We start from the raw sequence: 20,415 nt of genomic DNA on the forward strand, positions 1-20,415 counted from the left end.
CGGTGTACCTCTATGGCAGGACCCGGTGAGGGACCCTGCCACGGGCGATCGGGGGGTCTGACCTTGTGGGGGGATGAAGGGAAGCGGAGTTAACCCTGCGACGGCCCTGGCCACGTACCGGGAAAGCCCGGGGCGATTGACTATCGAGCGATCCTCGGACAGCCGTAGCCCCGGTTGGAACCCAGAGCCCCAAAGTGCGTTTGAAGTGTCGATGATCAATGTGTCCTGCAATTCACACTAATTCTCGCAGCTAGCTGCGTTCTTCATCGAGGCGTGAGCTGACTGATCCACAGTCAAGAGTCATAGGCAACTTTTCAAAAACGTTCGCCCACCTGCGGGCGCAGGAGAGGCAGGAGGAAGGCGACGCCGTCTGTCCACCGCCCACGCGGCAAGACGGCCTGGGCGCCCCGTTCAAGGCTTCCCTCTGGGAGTCAGACTGCACCGTTGGGAGAAAAAAAAACATTACAAGGCGCTTGGCCCGGGAGTCCCCCACACACACCCGCGGGCGAGGAAGGGGGCTCCCAGTGCAACAGGAGCAGGCAGCCCCGGGAGGGGCTGCGCAAGTCTTCAAACCCCTCAGCCCAGCCGCACGTGACTGGGTCGATCTGGGTACCTGGCAACAAGGGAGGATCGCCCCACATGCACGTCAGCGGTCTGTCGCAGGGCGGCCCCAAGCTGTGCCGGCAGGCTGGCGTTTTCAGCCGACCCCACCCTTGCCCAGGTCAGAGGCACTGGAAGTGAAGAGCCAGGCGGCTCCCCATCACGCACGCCTCTCACCGAGAGGAGTTGAGGTCCCCTTGCAGGCACTCGGCCCCTTCTCTTCCAGGCCGCCCTGCCACATGAGAAAGGCCACTCCTCGTTCACCCGGATCCGGGTCGGGCCGGGACTTGGGCGCGGAGGGCCCAACCGGCGGCAGGGCCTTTCGAGGGGGGGTGGTACCAGCCCAGGGATGCAGTGCCATTCGGTTCCCCCACCACAGGGTGAGCTTGGGTTCCGTCTTAGGAGGGCCTACCCCTGTGCCCCTCCCAGAGAGGGACAGGGGACCCCTGGTCCCTCACGCGTCAGTCAGGTCCGGTGGAAGAGGCCCGCCGAAGGCCCGGTCCTCACCCGAGCGCCCCATGCGGACGTGGACCACTCCGCCGGCCGGGGAACACGAGGGCAGGGCCAGGCCATGTGCCTATGGTGTGTGCTTGCAGGGGGGAGCCGAGGGCTTCAGGCTGGCGCCGCCGGACGCTCAGGCCGCTCCGCCGTTAATGATCCTTCAAGTTTGATCGTCTTCTCAGCGTTCCACCAGGACCATTGCCGACCCCGGCGGGGTCGATCCGAGAACCTCACTAAACCATCCAATCGATAGTAGCAACGGGTGGTGTGTACAAAGGGCAGCAACTTTAATATACGCTATTGGAGCTGGAATTACCGTGGCTGCTGGCACTAGACTTGCACTCCAATGGATCCTCGTTAAAGGATTTAAAGTGTACTCATACCAATTACAGGGCCTCGAAAGAGTCCTGTATTTTTATTTTTCGTCACTACCTCCCCGAGTCGTGAGTGGGTAATTTGTGCACCTGCTGCCTTCCTTGGATGTGGGAGCCATTCCTCAGGCTCCCTCTCCGGAATCAAACCCTGATTCCCCTTTACCCGTGGTCACCATGGTAGGCACAGAAAGTACCATCGAAAGTTGATACGGCAGACATCTGAACGTATCGTCACCGTCACAGGGACATGCGATCGGCCCGAGGTTATCTAGAGTCACCAAAGCGGCCGGGCGAGCCCGGATTGGTCTTTTCCTGATAAATGCACGCATCCCGGGAGGTCAGCCCTCCTCGGCATGTATTAGCTCTAGAAGTACCACAGTTATCCAAGTAACAGATGGAGCGATCAAAGGAACCATAACTAATTTAATGAGCCATTCGCAGTTTCACTGTACTGGGTGTGTGTACTTACACGTGCATGGCTTAATCTTTGAGACAAGCATATGCGACTGGCAGGATAAACCAGGTAGCTGCACCTGCTGACGGGGTGGGTTTGGCCCATCTCTCCGACTGGCAACCTTCGCACACCCCTCCCTCTTGGGAGCCTGTTAGGGGAAGGATCCCGCCCACCTGGGCAGGAGCGCTCGCTGGAGGGCTGGAGATGTGCGGTCGCACGGGCACAGGCAGGCCCAGCCATCTCCCTCAGAAGGGAGAGGCAGGCCGAGGTGCAGCCTGAGCGAGACTCAGTTGGCAGCGGCACCCCTCTCAACAATTGTTCCGTACTGCTGTGGAAATGTGCTGGTTGGAGAGGGGTGACGGCGTGGTGCACGGGGCCTACGGACCTGCCGGGCAGAAGCATCCGAGGGCCTGGCACCACCTGACCCCTTCTGCTCGGGTCAGACCACTGGGGGGCACGAGCTGCCGGGGCTGCTCGGCCTTCACTCTGCTGGGTAGGGTGAATGGCCTCCCACCAGGCAGCAGGCCCTCGAGTCAGACGGTCCATGCGGGGTGGCAGCTCCTTGCTTGAAACAACAGCCGAGGCTGGCCAAGCAATCCATCCCTAAATGGACCGAGAGCGCCTAATCGATCAGAGTAAGCAGGCTCGGAGGAAAAGCCCATCAGGAAGGGGCGAGACGGCAGGTGTAGATCCGGGCTTCTGGGGTCCCCAGCGGGCTGGCCCGGGTGCTGCCTTCCCCTGTGTCAGAATCGCCGGACCTCACGGAGGTCTGACTGAGCAGGCTAGGAGAAAAAGGACCATCGGGAAGAGTCTGAGAGGCAGGTGCGAACCCGGGCCCCTGGAGGCCCCGGCGGGCAGGCCCGGGTTCTGCCTTCCCCTGTTTGGGACTCGCCAAACCTCATGAAGGTCTAACTGACCCTCTCCCTAGTAATCCAGAGGAAAATTACCTCTCTTTCCGTGCAAACAAGGTGACAGAGGGGACCCAAGGCGCGAATGTGCCCGACCTCCTGGTGCCCTCGCTGGGATCGGGGAGGCAAATGAGCCCTCATCAGGACTTCCAGGGAAGCCCGGCCATCTGGTCGCCCCATTGGAAAGCATTGCGTGCGACCAGATGGCTGTGGGGATAGGTGCAACCATATGGCCGAGGGGAAAGGTGTGACCAGATGGCCGGGCTCGAAAGAAAAGCCATCTGGTCACTCTGTGCCCCAACAAAAGAGTGAGTGGGTGCCGGGGCATGGGGAACCGGAGGCCCGGGGCCCCAGTTAGGCCCCAGCCATGGAGGCTGCAAGGGGGACCCAACGGGCCCTCTGAGCCGGGGCCTGCAGACACCTTGACAAGCAGGGGAGGCCTGCACGGGACCGACGGACCCCCGTCCTGGGCACTTGGTGGAGCGGCAGGCCAGGGGACTGGGCCCAGGGCCGGAGCAACCGACCCGGGGCCCCTGGCCCCAGCCAGAGTTCCTGAATCCCAGCCAAGCAAGGGGAAGCTCCCTGGGCACAACGGAACCCCGTCCCGGGCCTTTGGCAGAGCGGCAGGCTGGGGGACGGGGCCCAGGGCCAGAGCACCCAACCCAGGGCCCAGTAGGGCCCCTGGACCCAGCCGGGGCTCCCAGGCCCAGAGGCGCAGGGCAAGCCTCCCCGGGCCCGCCAGACACCATCCCGGGCACACTAAGCCACGCAGCAGGACCGGGGACAGAGCCCAGGGTGGGGAAGCCACCCTCCCCGGGTCCCCAGCCGGAGTTCCTGAATCCAGCCAAGGAAGGGGATGCTCCCTGGGCACAACAGAACCCCGTCCCGGGCATTTGGCGGGGCGGCAGGCTGGGGGACGGGGCCCAGGGCCCAGGGCTGGAACACCCGACCCGGGGCCCGGCAGGGCCCATGGACCCAGCCGGGGTTCCTGGGCCTGGAGGAGAAGGGGAAGCTTCCCTGAGCCCCTGGGACCACGTCACAGGCATCCTGCAAAGCAGCAGGACTGAGGACAGAGCCCGGGGTGGGGAGGCCGCCCTCCCCCGGGGCCCCTGGGAGCCCCTGAACCCAGCCAAGCAGAGGGAGGATCCCCAGGCCCACAGGACCCAATCCGCAGCAGCCTGCCACACGGCAGGCCCGGGGCGGACCCCGGGCTGGGGCGGTGTCCTGGCCCGTCCAGCTGCCGGCTGAGGACCACTTGGCCGAGAGGGGTTCCGAAGTACCCTGTACCTAGTAATCCGGAGGAAGGCTACCCCCCTTTCTGATAATCTGTGCGTACCAAGAGACTCAGAGGACCGTAGGCGCGGACGCGCCTGACCTCCTGGAGCCATGGTTGGGATCGGGGAGTCAAATTAACCCTCATCGGGACTTCCAGGGCAGTCACCCCATTGGAAAGCATTGCGTGCGACCAGATGGCGGAGGGGAAAGGTGCGACCAGATGGCCGGGACCGAAAGGACTCCCATCTGCCCACCCCGAGCCTTCGCGGTGGGGGTCCCGCCTGCCCTTGCAAGGCTCGGGGGCTCCGCGTTCTAGGGGCTTGGAGACCCTACCTGGGCCTCATGCACGGGGAGCCCGCAGGAGCTCTCAGGCCCAGACGCCCAAGAGAGGACCGGTCGGGGCACTTTGCCACGCGATGGGCCTGAGAAGGGAGCCCTGGACGGTGGGGAGGTGTTGTCTGGGCATAGCCCATCTGGTCCCCGGCTGAGAGCCGCCAGCCCGGGAGGGGTGTTCCGGCATACCCTGCCCCTAGTAATCCGGAGGAAAGCTACCCCTCTTTCAGGTAACCCATGCGCACCGAGTGACGGAAGGAAACCAGGGCGCGGAGGCGCCCGACTTCCTGGAGCCTTGGCTGGGATCGGGGAGGCAAATGAGCCCCCATCGGGACTTCCAGGGCAGCCCGGCCATCTGGTCGCCCCATTGGAAAGCATTGCGTGCGACCAGATGGCAGAGGGGGAAAAGGTGCGACCAGATGGCCGGGACCGAAAGGACGCCCACCCCGAGCCGAGCCTTCACGGTAGTGCTCCTGCCTGCCCTTGCAGGGCTCGGGGGCACCGCTTCCCGGGGGGCTCGGAGACCCCGGCTGGGCCTCAGGCACAGGGAGGACAGCCGGAGCTCTCAGGCCCGGATGCCCGGGGGAGGACTGCCCAGGACCCATGGAGCCCGTCCCTTGCACTTTTCCACGCCGTGGGCCGAAGGAGGGAGCCCCGGATGGAGGGGAGGTGTTGTCCGGACATAGCCCATCTGGTCCCCGGCTGAGAACCGCTAGCCCGGGAGGGGTGTTCCGGCATACCCTGCCCCTAGTAATCCGGAGGAAAGCTACCCCTCTTTCTGGTAACCCGTGAGCACCGAGTGACGGTGGGGACCAAGGGCAAGGAGGCGCCCTGCCTCCTGGAGCCCTGGCTGCGATCGGAGAGGCAAATGAGACCCCATCTGGACTTCCAGGGCAGCCCAGCCATCTGGTCGCCTCATTGGAAAGCATTGCGTGCGACCAGATGGCCGAGTGGGAAAAGGTGCGACCAGATGGCTGGGACCGAAAGGACGCCCGCCCCATGCCGTGCCTTTGTGGTAGGGCTCCCGCCTGCCCTTGCAGGGCTCGGGGGCTCCGCTCCACGGGGGGGTTGGGGACCATTGCTGGGCCTCAGGCACAGGGAGGACCGCCAGATGCCCGGGGGAGGACTGCCCAGGACCCATGGAGCCTGTCCCGGGCAGTTTGCCACGCCGTGGGCCGGAGGAGGGAGCCCCCGGACGGAGGGGAGGTGTTGTCCCGGCATAGCCCATCTGGTCCCCGTCAAAGAACCTCCAGCCCAGGAGGGGTGTTCCGGCATACCCTGCCCCTAGTAATCCAGAGGAAAGCTACCCCTCTTTCTGGTAACTCGTGCGCACTGAGTGACAGAGGGGACCCAGGGCGTGGAGGCGCCCAACCTCCTGGAGCCCTGGCTGGGATCGGGGAGGCAAATGAGCCCCCATAAGGACTTCCAGGGCAGCCCGGCCATCTGGTCGCCCCATTGGAAAGCATTGCGTGCAGCCAGATGGCTGAGGGGGAAAAGGGCTCCCGCCTGCCCTTGCAGGGCTCTGGGGCTCTGCACCAGGGACCCTTGTCCCGGGCAGATGGACCCTTGGCAGGCCGCAGGAAGGGGGCTCGTACACCCCAGGCCCTGCCCGAAACCCAGGACCTGGGGCCGGTCCCTGCTTCTCAACCCAGCCAGGCCGGGGAGATCGGGGAGCCTGCCCGGGCACGAGGAACCCCTTTACCGGGCACACGGACCCTCGGCTGGCCGCAGGACGTGGGCTTGTGTTCCACACATTTTTTCCATGATTTTGCTAGTGGCGCTACGCCAACTCTGCCCAGCCCTAGTTAAAACTCACCTCTTCTGCTCTAGCAGATCACTGCTTCCCCAACAACACTCACCGTAGTATCTACGTTAGGCCCCACTTTAAACCTCACATCTTTCTTGAACTTTGTCAGGAAGGCTGGTTGAGCGTGACGCACAAACGATACTTGGCTTCCCACATTTTTAGGAGGTCCCGAGTGTAAGATCTAACTCAAAGACTCACTATATAAAACTCTCACCTTCTGGTACATCCTCTAGGTGAGGAAAACCTGTATGGTCTTGTGATCTAAGGTCTTCTGGCAGGGGTTTTGTGAGTGTTGGATTCAGACCCAAGCAGTCCAAATTAATTTAAATGCCACTCCTCACCATTTGGGGCATATCACAATACCATTTAGAAGCTGCCCCAGCGATGTTATAGTTGATTCACCATAAGAATAACAAGTCTTTCTACAGCAGCAATGGCAAACCCTCTTAAAGTGAAGATACCCTCTCCAAGATGGCCGCCAGCAGCTGCCACTCTGCTTGATCGAGTGCTCTTGCAGCCCTTCACACGTCCAGATGCCGACCTTGAGGATCCACCGAAGGACTACTGAGGTTTTACCTTCTCCATCTCACCATGTGAGCCTGGAGCTGCCATGGAATCGTGCCTTTTCCTTGATCACAGTGTGCTTCACAAGGCTGTGGATGACCTCAGGACGGCCATCTTTAACCTAGTAATGGCTGCCTAGGTCAACCCCTATAACTTCCCAACAGGCATCAGCCACCAACATGTTGTCAACATCTGTTGCCACCAGCTCCCCCCATAGCACCCTTTTCCAAAGTTGGCGCAAATGCTTTCAAGATCAAATACCCCCCCAAATCTTTCTATACATGCAATGAAAAACTGGAAACACAGGATCTTCAGAGACATCCCAGACACCCCTTTAGCAGACAAATACCACTGCCAGTGGAAAGGCTCTCTCAAAACTGACCTCTTCCTCTTCACACACAACACTGACCTACGGGTCAGATCCTCACGCAGTTTTCTCTCACTAACATCCCCTTTAGACGCAAACTCAAATGCTGCTTCCCCTTTAGGCTCTCGGGGAACCTTTCCATATCCATTTACAACAATGGGAAGATCATGTTCCAAGCCAACACTACAATTATGGACACAATCGACTTAACTTATCTCACTCTTAGGCCCTCCTACGATCCCCCTCTCCATCCACCCATAACACCCCCCACCCATTCTCCACCCCTTCCGGTCTATCCAGGCAGCATCTCTCACCCCGGACTCTCCTACAATCCGTTATGCCGCCCTACAATCCACAGCTCACGCCTATTCCAGACCTTAAACATCCCTCCCACAGTCCATCTCCGCATTATTCCTCTCCAACGTTCCACAAACCATGATTTTACACTCATGTTGCCGCTGTCACCCTAATTTCATCCCCACAGTCGGGCCACAGGTCTCCCCCTTCCTCCCTACCTTTTTCGCCCCCTGCCCCTAAATCTCCCAACACCAGACACCAACAACCAGCACTTCCCCCCCTCCTTCACCTCAACCCCTCAGAGTCCGACCCAGACAGTCCACCCTAATCCTGCCACTAGTATTAAACATAACTGACCTCTGTTCAACAAGCTCCTTTCCTCGTTCTCACACCTCTCTCGAAAAAGGTTTAGAGACATATCCAACCTTGACACAGAAGCCTTGCCCATCATGGCCCTTACCACCCTAATTGCGATTACACCTCATCTTGACATTAACAAGGCCTCCGGCAAGTACAATTCCCTTTTTGACAAATGTGCACCCCTGAAATACAAATTATCCAGACCAAACCCCTCTAGGCCCTGGTTCTCAAACGAGCTTTATGAAGAATGAAAGCTTATCAGAAAATGCGAGAAAGAATGGAGACAAACACCCGCTCACCCGAGTATGACTAAGCTACGCAAAGTGAGAAAACAAGACAAAGACCTAATCCTCAGAGCCAAATCCTCCCATATTATTGTCCTCATGAATTCTGCAAAGACTAGACCGAAGTGCCTATTCAAGATCATTGCACAGTCTCCTAACCCCTACATCACTTCAGCACCTGAGGCCATCCATGGCCCGTTGCAACGACTTAGTGGATTTCTTTGATAAAAAAGTTGGCTTTGGGCTTTGGGCCATCAGAAAATTGATCCTGGATCAAGGCCTCAAAACTATAGTGCAGTCTCATTCTCTCTTGACTAGACTATGGAACTGCCCTTCTCAAGCATTCCCAAATTTCACTTTGGCCCACTGAGAGCAACACTACATACTGCAGCACGCTTCATCTTAGGTATCAAGAAATGTGACCATATTTACCCCGCCCTGTTAACCCTTCAGTGGCTCCCCACTAAAGCGGAGGCCCAATTAAAAAATGCTTGCATTACCCACAGAGCACTGCACTCTTCCACACCTCCCTATCTAAAGTAAAAATTGTAAATTTAAGGCGCAAATAGAGGTTCCAGAAATGCTCAATCACTGCTCCTTGAACCCCCCTCCCCAAACCTTCAGTCAAGACTGATACATGAACAGTCTTTCGCTGGTAGCACCACTAGAATCTAGATCTCTCTGCCTCCCTCACTACGTCCAACCACCTGCTTAGCAACCTTCAAAAAGGACCTCAAGCTCTTCCTATTTGACAGACATGTTGGTTAATTCACCCTCAACCAGTCTTAAGTACTTTCTCCCCTTTGCCTTGATCTGACTTTGTGTAACTGTGTAAGTCCTCTGCCCAATTGTTGTAATTGTCTCTTGTGGTAACTTTTGTACACATCCACTGATGTAAACATCCAGATCTTACAACTATTACTGTAACCCGCTGCAACCCTATATCCTGTGTGTTGTAAAGTGCTCTGATGCCTTCAGGCCATTTCCGCGCTATATAAAACTGCAAAAATAAAAATACATAAATAAAACAAAAATCAATGGACAGTAATCATATTCTAAAACAATGAAAAAATGAAAGTAGTATAAAAGGCATATAAACTGGACCATGATGCAACGAGTTGCATGTAAATGCTTATATGCGACCCAGAAAAGAGTCAAGTGCAGCTATGCCTTACTTCTTCATGATACCATGCATAACAACTGAAAATAATTCCGCAGAAACACATTCTAAAACCAATCTAGGACACAGATGATTTAAATGGGAAATACTTGAGCATAAAGTGGCCCTACAGTGCAAAAATGAGTCCTGGTAGGACAATAATGTTTTAATGCCTAGCATACACCTAATTTGATCATGCAAACAATTCTAAGAGGGTGCCTTGCCTTTCCAGTCCATTAGTTAGCCATTTCAAGGTCAACATATTGTCCATTCGTATGTGACAGAATCCAAGCATATCACAGGCTTCACCCTCTTTAGCGTAGAGTGTGAGAATATTTCATTCAACAGGTTGGTGAGATTATTTAGCCTCATCTCGCCTCATCTTGTGTCTTGGCTTAAGCTTTTATTTCAATGTGCAAAACCTTCCTCTCTACCCTCTGAAGATATTTTATCACCAAGCAATTCATCCAGGGATCACTCCGATTGAAACAGGCTACAATGGCCTCTCTGCAGGACCTTATTCCTTTTTCATTGAATTCCCTGCATAGGATTGATCGACGGTCCTCTAAGGCAGCCTTACTTACACATGGACTATATCTTTGATCCCCTGTCTGCACAGCCTGCAGTTGCCCTGGCCTTCATTTCTATGCCATGGTAGGGCATGCATCAGTGCAGGCAGGATTCCCAGCCTGAATATTAGAAACTTGCCCTTTATTGAGTTATTGTAAAGTTAACCAAAATAACACTGGGGCCTACGTTTCATGTAATTATTGAAAGTAAGTCATTTATGTCTATGCCTGGATAGGGGAGATTTATCCCCCAAGAGTGACACAGTTTTGATACTTAATCTCCTCCTTGCTCAGTGGTTGGTCTCAGGCTGAGGGGAGGCCCAAATTAGTTATGGATTAATTTAGATTGGTCCTTGCTGGTGATCGGGTCCTACCTTATATTTCGAGCTAGAGACGGTGCTTTAAAGAGTCCTCTCTTGCAAGTTTGAAACTGATAAAGCGGAAGCGGGTGGGGGATAATAACTTCACTTACCATCCACACCAAACACTATAATAATTAAGATAACATAACTATAATGTGGGGCTAATAATACATTATTTTTCTGATAACTGCAACAAAGGTCCTCCGACGGATCTTTGGTAGAGTTAAAAGGGACTGTGTATTTGAAACAATGGAAATGCCTTTTCCCCATGAGGACCTAGAATGAAGGAAATACGCTAAAGAACTTAAACCATATCAGTAGGCAAAATGTATCTAACTCATGAATAAAGCCAAACACCTTTATTTGATTATCTCAGTGTTAGTTTGATTAATGAATGGTGAATCACAAAAGTCCGAATAGAACAATATCATTTAGTTAGCAAATGTTACAGAATATCACAATACTGTGTAACGGATTCAAATCTCAATAAGATTCCTTCAGAAATAGAGGGGTGAGAATAAAAGAAATTCACAACAGCAGTGAAAATACTTCACCTTTGAACGTAATTTTTAATGCACAGCGAACATTAGTAGGAAACTATCCCCACGGCCGTTAGGAATAGTTGAGGCAGCACCATCAGCCGATGATGTGCAAAATCTCAGGGAAGTTCAATGGTTCAGCAGGATTGCCAGCAAGAGTGTCAGGAATCAGCACAACATGCAGCACACCACAAACGTAGGACAAGTCCCCAGAAGTCTTGAGAACAAGCCGAAGAGCACCTTCCCACGAAGGTTTCCATACATTGCTACTTCCTGTCCTTGGCTAATTTGTTGCACTCTCTTCACTCTACAAACATTTTCATTGGCTAAACATGATGGTGTGGCTGTCTTTTAACAATGACCTATCCATAGTTTCTGAACACTCTTTGTTTAATACATTATACAACTTTCTTTGGAGGAAGTGGAAATAACCTAGTTACAAAATTATTTTATTTATGAAACAGTAACTTTTCAAACATCCTTCTACTTTCCCTCAAACAGGAAAAGAATGTAATATTTTCAGGCAGAATTAGGCAAATATCTACACTCTAGGTAACAACTCGTAACCAATGAAGGTCTGCAGCTAAGGACAGCATAATGTTACAAATCACGTGACAGGAGTAAGTGAACACATCCCCATATATTCTGAGGCCTACATTTATTATACAAAAGAGAGAACTAATTCTGAAGAAAAAACCTACACTGTAATTTCACAAACCATAAAGCATTTTACCTTGTTGTTTTAATTTCTGCAGTAAAGGAAACCGAATGACACACATTAGAAAATACATGTCAACTATATTAATTTCATTTAGACCTCACAGTGTTTTTATTTGTCTGACTAAATAAAGCATATTATCATGCCTTTGCACATTTCTCACGTTGTACACTAGTTTCTGTTAACATTAATAGTTATCGTTCTTCCAAACATTAGTATTTATTTCACCCCAACAGGTGGATTTCATTGAGCAGATTTTATTACAAAAACCATGCTCCATCAATCCCCCATCTGATGGTTTCAGAAACCATCACAATTACCCATATCAGATTACTATCTGATATCAATTTCTAGAATGCAGTTTCATTCATTCTCATTTGTTTTAGCCTAACACCCTCTAAATCTCGACATTGTAATAAGCAGCCTTATGGTCTTCCATTTCTATTTCTTCTCACTTTCTTTTCTCAATTTCAGCTTAACCTCTTTAGTCTTATTTTTGCAACATTTATAAAGCAGCAATATCATTATTATGCCAGCAGCCACAGCAACTATTGGAATTAGTATCCTCCCTAATAAGCTGTTAGCAAATATAGTAAACCAACTACCTATAGAAGAGAAACCCTTACCAAGTTTCTCCCAAGCACCGTCAACCTTAAGTCTTGCCAAATCTTCATGCAAATGAGTAATGCTGCTGATATAACCTGACAGAGCTCTACTTTTATCAGGAGTATATGTGCAACATTGTTGAATTTTCAGCATACTACAGACCAATAATACATCTAGAGCAAGTCTATTCTGTAAAACCATGGTTCTCGTAGCAACCATTTCTGTATCAACCATCCGAAACCCACCAACAGTATCCGTTGATCAACCACTGTAGACAATTTTTCAATCTTTTGTGAATTAAGAATCACCCCAACTGAAGGTATCAAGGCTCCAAAAATATCACCCTCAATTTCTGCAACACTCAAGCCCCTTCTAATGCGTATTAGACCTTTTTAATTGGTTCCAGGTTTATCACCCACATGATAAATTTTAGGGAAAACAATAACCATATAATAACACCCATACCAATGTGGTGGCAACCTATAATAAGCATTTTTACCACACACAAAATAGACACCAGGGATCACAGGATCAGTTCCTCCTCTTAATCCCCAGCCCCCTGTAATTAGAAATGTATGCTCACATTCACTGGAACCAACAAATTGATTATTACTTTTAGTCTTCTGCCTAAGCAAGCAAAGCTTTCCGCTATGAGGCCAATCTAAAGTAATTGCAATGAAAGTCTCAACTTTTTTTACAGCTACCTTCTTTATGCGCCCATTGTGGTTTTCCACTCTTCTGTTCTACGGCCCTCTGCTTAAAATCTCTATGCCTATCCGACACCGTGCTAATAAATTCTATCTCTAAACTATGCAATTTACAAGTAAGGTTGTTAGGTGTGCGCATATTGTATCTATTGTTTTTGTAGTATGGAAAAAATCTCCCATATATTCTGCATATCTTGCACTATATACTACATTCCTATCCTTTCTAATAGGAACGTCTGAAAATATTAGATCATAATTTGAATAGAAGTATTGAAATGACTCCTTTCCATAAAATAAACTGATTAAAACACTACACGAAATACCATAAGTTAGTGGTAGGTGATGGCATTTCACCCCTTCAGACACAGACGAGGGTAGCTGCATGCACACATAACAATCTGTTGCATCCATAACATCAACATATTCATAGAGGAGTTTGGTAAATACATTTAACGAAAATTCATTAATAAACTTGTCAACAAGAAGTACATTTCCAGTTAGTTCCCTAACGTTAGTGTCTGGATTTTTGCTCAGATCTCTTTTGGTATCTATAATTACATGCTCATTATTATTAGTTGACGTGCTATTAACTACATTAATAAACATAAAATGTGGTAATACAAATGTTAATACCAACCATACAAACATTATCACAAGGACACATGAACAACACATTTTAAAACATCTTTGCCTAACTGATCTATGTTTACCAGCCTCATTTCTAGTCTTATCCATTCTAATTCTAATAAATTTGGAAAAATCAAGGATTATTCAAAAATCTTAGTCCTAATGAAAATCTAATTTCTAAAAAAGTATTCAAAATTTTCTGAATGAAAATTCATCAAAAATCATTCATTTCGCTAGACTAGCTTTAGTCTGTGTATCTCACAGTTCTTGAGCCCTCGGCTCTTCAACAAACATTTTTATTTCTTCTAAGCTTTTTCTTTATTTATTTTCATAAATCTCCTCTCTCTTTTTTGCACCCTTTTCAGGAAAACAGTTCATTTAGGGTGGCTGTACGAGCAACTGCTTTTTGACCAAAAATCAAGAAACTCTTTCTCCCATTCATTTGAAGAAGAAGTCACCAAGTATGTCCATTCAAGTTCTGTGTATTTTCAATTTGATACTTTTGTTCTCTGTACTCGATCGTCTTCTTCTTCTGCTTCAATCTGTTCTGATTGGCTCGATATTTCAATCACTGTTTCTGGTACTTCTTTGTTAAGAGTGTAGTTTACTCTTTTTACTCCTTTTGGCCATTTGACATCATTCTTTGTCCTTTTCCCATTTTAATTTTCAATTTCAACTGAAACTCTTTCTGTACTTTCTTTTAATGTTTCTCTTTTCCTTTTTTCTTTGTTGTTATCCGCAGGGATTACTTCATTCTCAGCATTGACAATGACTGCATCAATTTCATTTGTCCCAGTAGCTTGTACCCACTCTACTTCATGTTCAACTTGCCTTGGAACGTCTCTTTGTTCCCGACGATCTTCTTCCACAAGTTCTTCTCTTTCAAGTTGATTTAGGACTCTTCGTGTGTGACTCACATGAATCCAGTTTGGCAAGCCTTCACACTTGGCTGCAGTAGTTGTTGTCACCAGTATTATCTGGTAAGGCCCATGCCAACGTGGCTCTAGACAGTTCTTCCTCACATGTTTTTTCACTATGACCCATCTCCAGGACACAGGTCATGTCCTTGTTCCTGCTGTATTGTTGTTGAAACTTCCTATTCAATGCATCAGGATCACGGCCTACATTGCCTCCCATTCAGTCGACAGATGATGTGTCAAGGATCAGTTAATCTCACAGAAATCCGTCAGTGCATAAGCCAGTGTCTCCCTGCCCCCTGGGTCCTGCAGGGTCTCAGGAGGGAGCCTCCAGGTCAAAGGCGACAGAGCACTGCTCCCCTGTTTGATTTCACAGTGGACAGGAGCATGGTCAGGTGAGTAGCGGGGCAGGTGTATCACTGTGAGGACTCTAGGACTCAGCAAAGCAGTTAGCAAAATACAATCTAGTCTACTATGGGTATCATGTTTCAGAGAGTAACAGGTGCATTTCCTCGAGGCGGGATGAAAAGCCCTCAAGATATCGCAGAGACCCAAGTGAGCAGTAAACCTCCTGGAAGGAGGAAGTCGTCTTAGGCTTAGTATTATGATGCAGAGGGTGCCTATCAAGATTGCCATCTAAGATGCAATTAAAGTCCCCCGCCCACAGGACTAGAAAGCTCAGTGCTGACGAGAGGACGTCCCACACGTTTGGGTAGAAGGTTCCATCGTCAATGTTAGGCCCATGCGTATTGACAATTGCGACATCCACTCCATTGAGTATGCACGGTAGCAGCAGGTAAAAACCATCTATGTCTGCCTCCAGGTAGCACAGGCAAAAGAAACCCCCAGTGCTAACCAAACAAGGACTCCCCAGGAGAAACTTGAGAGATTGGCATAATAGACTTGACTTCTCAGTTTCTTGGCTAACGTAGTAGTCTCTGCATCCGAAAGATGAGTCTCCTGCAAGCAAGCAATATCCACATTTTGCCTCTTAAGTGAAAAGAACCCTACACTATTTCTTATAGGAACCCAACCCCTGCACATTCCATGAAAGGAGTCTACAAGATCTGGGCTTACTCATTATTAAAGGATTTATGGGGACCAACACACCCCTTCCCGCGACAAGATGGCAATAAACCCAGAGGGCAACAAAACAAAACACTAAACCAATGAACCCGCCCACCCAGGACAAGTAGGACTAAACCACAACATCGGTACAAGCCCAAAAAGATTGATGTGTTAGGACATACATTATTGCAACCCAACTACCCTAATATCAAAACAACATAAAGAAGCCCCCCACTCTAATATAACAGTCACAAACCTGTATGCACATACAAGGAGAAAGGTGACATCCCGAACTGAATAAGTTCTCTGCAAATCAGTGAGCAACCCACATGCAGCACCCAAGGTAATAAGAGGAGTCGGATCATACACAGGCATAAATTCATATCAAATTTAAATACATTTCAATGGCAGGGAGGGGACTGCATGGAGGACCCCACAATGGTACAGCTGACAAATACTCCTTTCCGGCCAAACCCCCAGTCAACGGCAGCTATCAAAACCACCCTCCATGTAGCAGAGTGTAGCCAGCAAGGGATCCCCACATGGTCAGAAATACAGCAAATATCTATTAAGGAGGCACAGTGTCAGTGTTAAACCTGGCCTCTTTTGGTGTGTTTCCCCAGTCTTTTTGCTTTCTGCCCTCCTGGTTTTGACTCTGTGTTGCTGGTTTAGTGTCTTTGCACACTTTCTCACTGCTGTTCAGTGTTAAAGTGCTAGTGCCCCTGTGGTACAGTTTTATTATGGATTGGGGTTTCCATGATTGGCATATTTGATTTACTGGTAAGCCCCTAGTAAAGTGCACTGAGTGTGCCAGGGCCTGTAAATCAAATGCTACTAGTGGGCCTGCAGCACTGATTGTGCCACCTACATGAGTAGCCCTGCAAAGTATCACAGACCTGCCACCGCAGGGTCGACTCGCACTTTGTAACTGCCATTTCGACCTGGCAAGTGCACCCACTTGCCAGGCCCTAATCTTTCCTTTTCCTACATATAGGTCACCCCTAAAGTAGACCCAAGGTACCCCTGTGGGAAGGGTGCTGTGCAATTTTAAAGGTAGGACATGTACTGATGTGTGTGGCATGTCCTGGTAGTGAATTAGAGTGCATTTTGTTTTTTCACCATGGAAAAGCTGTGTCCCATAGGATATAATGGGAGTTTTACTTATAATATCTTATAAGTATAACATTCCATTGGGACAAGATAGGGAAATTGAGTTTTGTATGCCTGGACTCAGAATGTAAACATGCATCTTTTAGTAAAAATGTTGTTTTATGTTCTGTGTTTAAAAATACCACTTTTAGAAAGTAGGTACTTTCTTGCTTACTCATCCTGTGTACCTCTGCTGGGTTTGTGGATTGACTGTCTGGCTTTGGAGTGACAGGGGCTGGGGATGTGCATTCTCTCAGACAGCCCAGGGGAGGGGGTTGCTGTGTGTTCTGCCTGTCCCGAATGAGTCAGGGCTGGGATGAATAGACCTTTGCTGCATTCAGAGTAGTGGGAGGAGTTTTCACTAGCACCTGAATAGGCCTGGTCTGCCTTTAGAGTGGGGGGAGAAGTTTTCGCTTGCACCTGAATAGGCCCTGTCTGCCTTGGACAATGCTGTCCCCACCTCCTGCTGGGAAGCTGAGCCAGAGAAGACCAAACTGGTTTCGAATAAGCACAGGTGCTCTCTGCCTGAGAGAACAAAGGAATTTTGAGTATAAATATTGGGCCAAGACCCCAGAACTTTAGAACTCGCTGGAATTAAGGAACCTGCCAAGAAGAAGGGCTGGTAGAGCTGCCAGGAGGAGTACTGCCCCTTTGCTGTGTAGTTGCTTTGTGGGGTTGGCCTGCAGTTGCTGTTTCTGCCTTGGGCAGTGAAAGAACTGGACTGAACTTTCTTTACTTGTTATGAGTATCTCCAAGGGCTTGAAGTAGAGCTTGCCTCCCGTTCTGAAGACTCAGGGACTGCAATGACTTCACCAGCCTCTGGGTACCGCTCCTGGAACCGCTGTTTCAGTTACCAAAGAGAAGGGAAAAGCAACCGACCCTGTCACCGCCTCCGTCGCTGGCTCTATGTCCTGAAGGCACCACAGAAGGCACCGCCGCATCTCGCACCGCAACCCTGGTCTCACCGATGACAACGACTGACGCTGCCGCCACCGAGCCGCTGCCGCCACCGTGACCTGTTGTCAGTGCACTCCGCACCGCCTTGCTTCACTTCGCCACCCTGGTCTCTCTGACGCTGTCGCTGCCTGCTGACTTCAAGACCCGGGACCGTATCGTAGCTGTGGGCACAGCTCGTAAGTTTCACGATGCACCACCCCATCCCACACAGCAGTCTGGGCTGACCGACGCCAGCTTCCACTAACCGGCTCTATCGCTTGCACCGCAACCTGCCAGCACTGCATCAAGCACCGCCTGGCCTCGCACTGTATGCCTTGTTCTCTCCAACGTCGTCTGGATGATCGTCACCGAGCCGCTGCTTGCACCACATCGTGAAGGCAGCGCTTCCATTTTGCAATGCAACCCTGACGGTTGCCCCGACCGGCTCGCACTAACATGCCAGCCACAACAAGAAAGGTACTGTTCACGAGTATGTCCACGCTTTAGGTGGCCCGTATTGAAGCAGTTGGATTGAAACTGTTAGACTCTGTTGTTTTCAGCATTGTGGTAGCCCCGGGTGGAGTTACTGACTCGGAAGAACTGTGTTTTCGAGATATTTCTGCAACTGTCGAGCTGTTCTTGAACATTACAAATGTATTAAGATGCCAAAAAGAATGGGAAAGTTTTGATCAATATCTGTCAGAGTTGCATGCTTTAGCAAATCACGTACAAACAAGTATTGTGAGATCCTCGAATAATGAAGAATAAATCTAAAACAGTACAAGATGGATTGTGGCCTTCAACAGGCGCCACATTAAAAGGTGCTATTGGAACTGCAAAGAGTATAGAGTTATCAGAGAAGTGTTTACACGAGGTTCGTAGAGATGCTGAGAGTATGCAAGTTAGTGCTGTGTCCAAGACTGGAGTCCCTGTCAAAAAATAAAAATAAAAATGATTCCAAGGACAGTAGTTGGAGTGATCAAAGAAAAGACAGTTGTTGTCATTGGCTGAAGCTGCTGGAATTTCAACTATCAGCTTTACAGAGCTTATCACAAGGTAGTGTAGGACAAGGAGTCTAAACACTTTACAGCATTTATCACCCCAGAAGGCGCATTCCAGTATTAAAGAATGGTTTAACTAGTGCCTCAGCTTTCTTTCAAAGGCTGATGAATAATATCTTGGAGGAGGTGGTGGATGCGAGGGTGTTCCAAGCTGACATTCTCATTTTTGGCAAAGATTTAGAAGTGCATGATATGAATTTAAGGAAGATATTGATGATTTTACAAGATGCTTGTCTTACGGTCAAATGGGAAAAGTGTAAGTTTGGGCATGGTGAAGTTCTCTATTTGGGGCAAAAAATATCAAGGCATGGTGTGATGCCCAAAACCAACCATGGGAATGCTAATGTGAATTCACCTGTGCCTGTGAATAAAGAGCAATTTTAAGGCAAGACCGAATTTTACACAAGGTTCATTGAAAATGACCTGTAAAGAGGAACCTTTGCAGAGATTGTTATTTTTTTTTTTTTAATTCAAGATTTGTGTGGGAAATGGAGCACAGTGAGTGTTTGGAAAGAATCAAGATTGAAATCGTCAACACTCTAGGTATGAAACCTTTTATTGATACAAGTCGGTATTGATTGGGTTCTGTGTTGGTCCAAAGAAATGATATGGACAAACGTATTGTTGTATTTTGATTTCGTACATTACATCCACCCAAAGAGCTAGCGTACTTGGGCTGTTGAACATTTCCGAACATACTTGTGGGGTACGATGCTCTTTGTGAGAAGCAATAATAAGTCTTTGGTGGAATTTACAGGCACCTGGTGGAGAAGGTCAATGACTCCATGATTAGTGTGTTTGGCGTCTAAGCTTCAACACATCATTATGCTATGGAGTGTCTGCATGGAAAATTAAATAGGCAGGCTGATGGATTATCTAGGCCGCCTTTAATTGTTTATGAAGGGATAGACTTGGAAGTTGAAGAGGAGTATGAGGTAGCTCTTACTTATAAGGATGGTGAAGTATGTGGTGTTTTAGCAGAAGCAGCATGAAAGGGGGAAATGTACTGCAATGAAGACGTGGAGTTATTGATGAAGTATATGTGGGATGGTTGGCCACATGAAAGAATGTGAATATGATTGTACTGCAATCAGCAATACAGCAGGTGGTGCCGTCTGTAAGCATAAGAAATCAAATAATCAGTCTGGCACATGAAGGTCATTGTGGTATGTCTGAAATTAAAAAGAAAGGGAGGGAACATTTTTGGTGGCCCAATATGGATGCGAAGATTGAGAGATTGGCTAAGTGTTGTCACGTTTGTGGTTGTAGTGATGCTTAGATAGGCATGTGATATGCCAGTGTGTCCCGTGGAATGCCCTGAAAGACCAATGCAGGAAAGTGGCAGTTGATGTAATGGGTCGTGTTCTCCTTTAATCCAGGAATCCTCATTTGCTGTGATTGATTATTACTGAAAGTGGCCAGAGGTTCGAATAGTAGTTAGTATAACAACAAAAGCACCAATACTTTTTTGGAAGATGGGTTTTTTCGCAAGGACATACCAAAACAGTTAGTGCCAGACAACGCTCGTTATTCATTTTAGGTCAGAAAAAATTTAGCAATTTCTAAAGAATACTGGTATAAGACACTTGTGTGTGGCTTTATCTCAACCAGAAGCCAATGGTTAAGTTGAGCAATTTAACTGTCTAGTAAAGGAGTCAATTCAGGTGGCATTGAGTTCCAAAATAATTTAGTTGGTGTGGAAAGGAAGTTTATACGTTTTGTGCTTTATTATTTTGTTGTTAAGGAGGAAGATGTGTTGAATGCTGGTATGTAAAATGGGGCTGTGTATGTGGAATACAGATTATAGTGTTGTGTGTGTTGGGTATAGAACACGGAATTTTGAGGGTGAGTGTATGTTTAAATGGCATGTCAA

The 20,415-nt window shown here is 49.2% G+C and overlaps 1 non-coding gene across 1 annotated transcript; it reads right to left on the reverse strand.

Moving 5' to 3' along the window:
- Positions 1-148: 148 nt before the first annotated feature.
- LOC146860757 (5.8S ribosomal RNA) lies at positions 149-302 on the reverse strand. The gene has a single exon (XR_014979480.1). It is a non-coding gene; the product is annotated as a 5.8S ribosomal RNA (ribosomal RNA).
- Positions 303-20,415: the final 20,113 nt, after the last annotated feature.

This window comes from Triturus cristatus, chromosome 3_1, assembly GCF_964204655.1.
Source record: "Triturus cristatus chromosome 3_1, aTriCri1.1, whole genome shotgun sequence".
Classification (NCBI taxonomy): domain Eukaryota; kingdom Metazoa; phylum Chordata; class Amphibia; order Caudata; family Salamandridae; genus Triturus; species Triturus cristatus.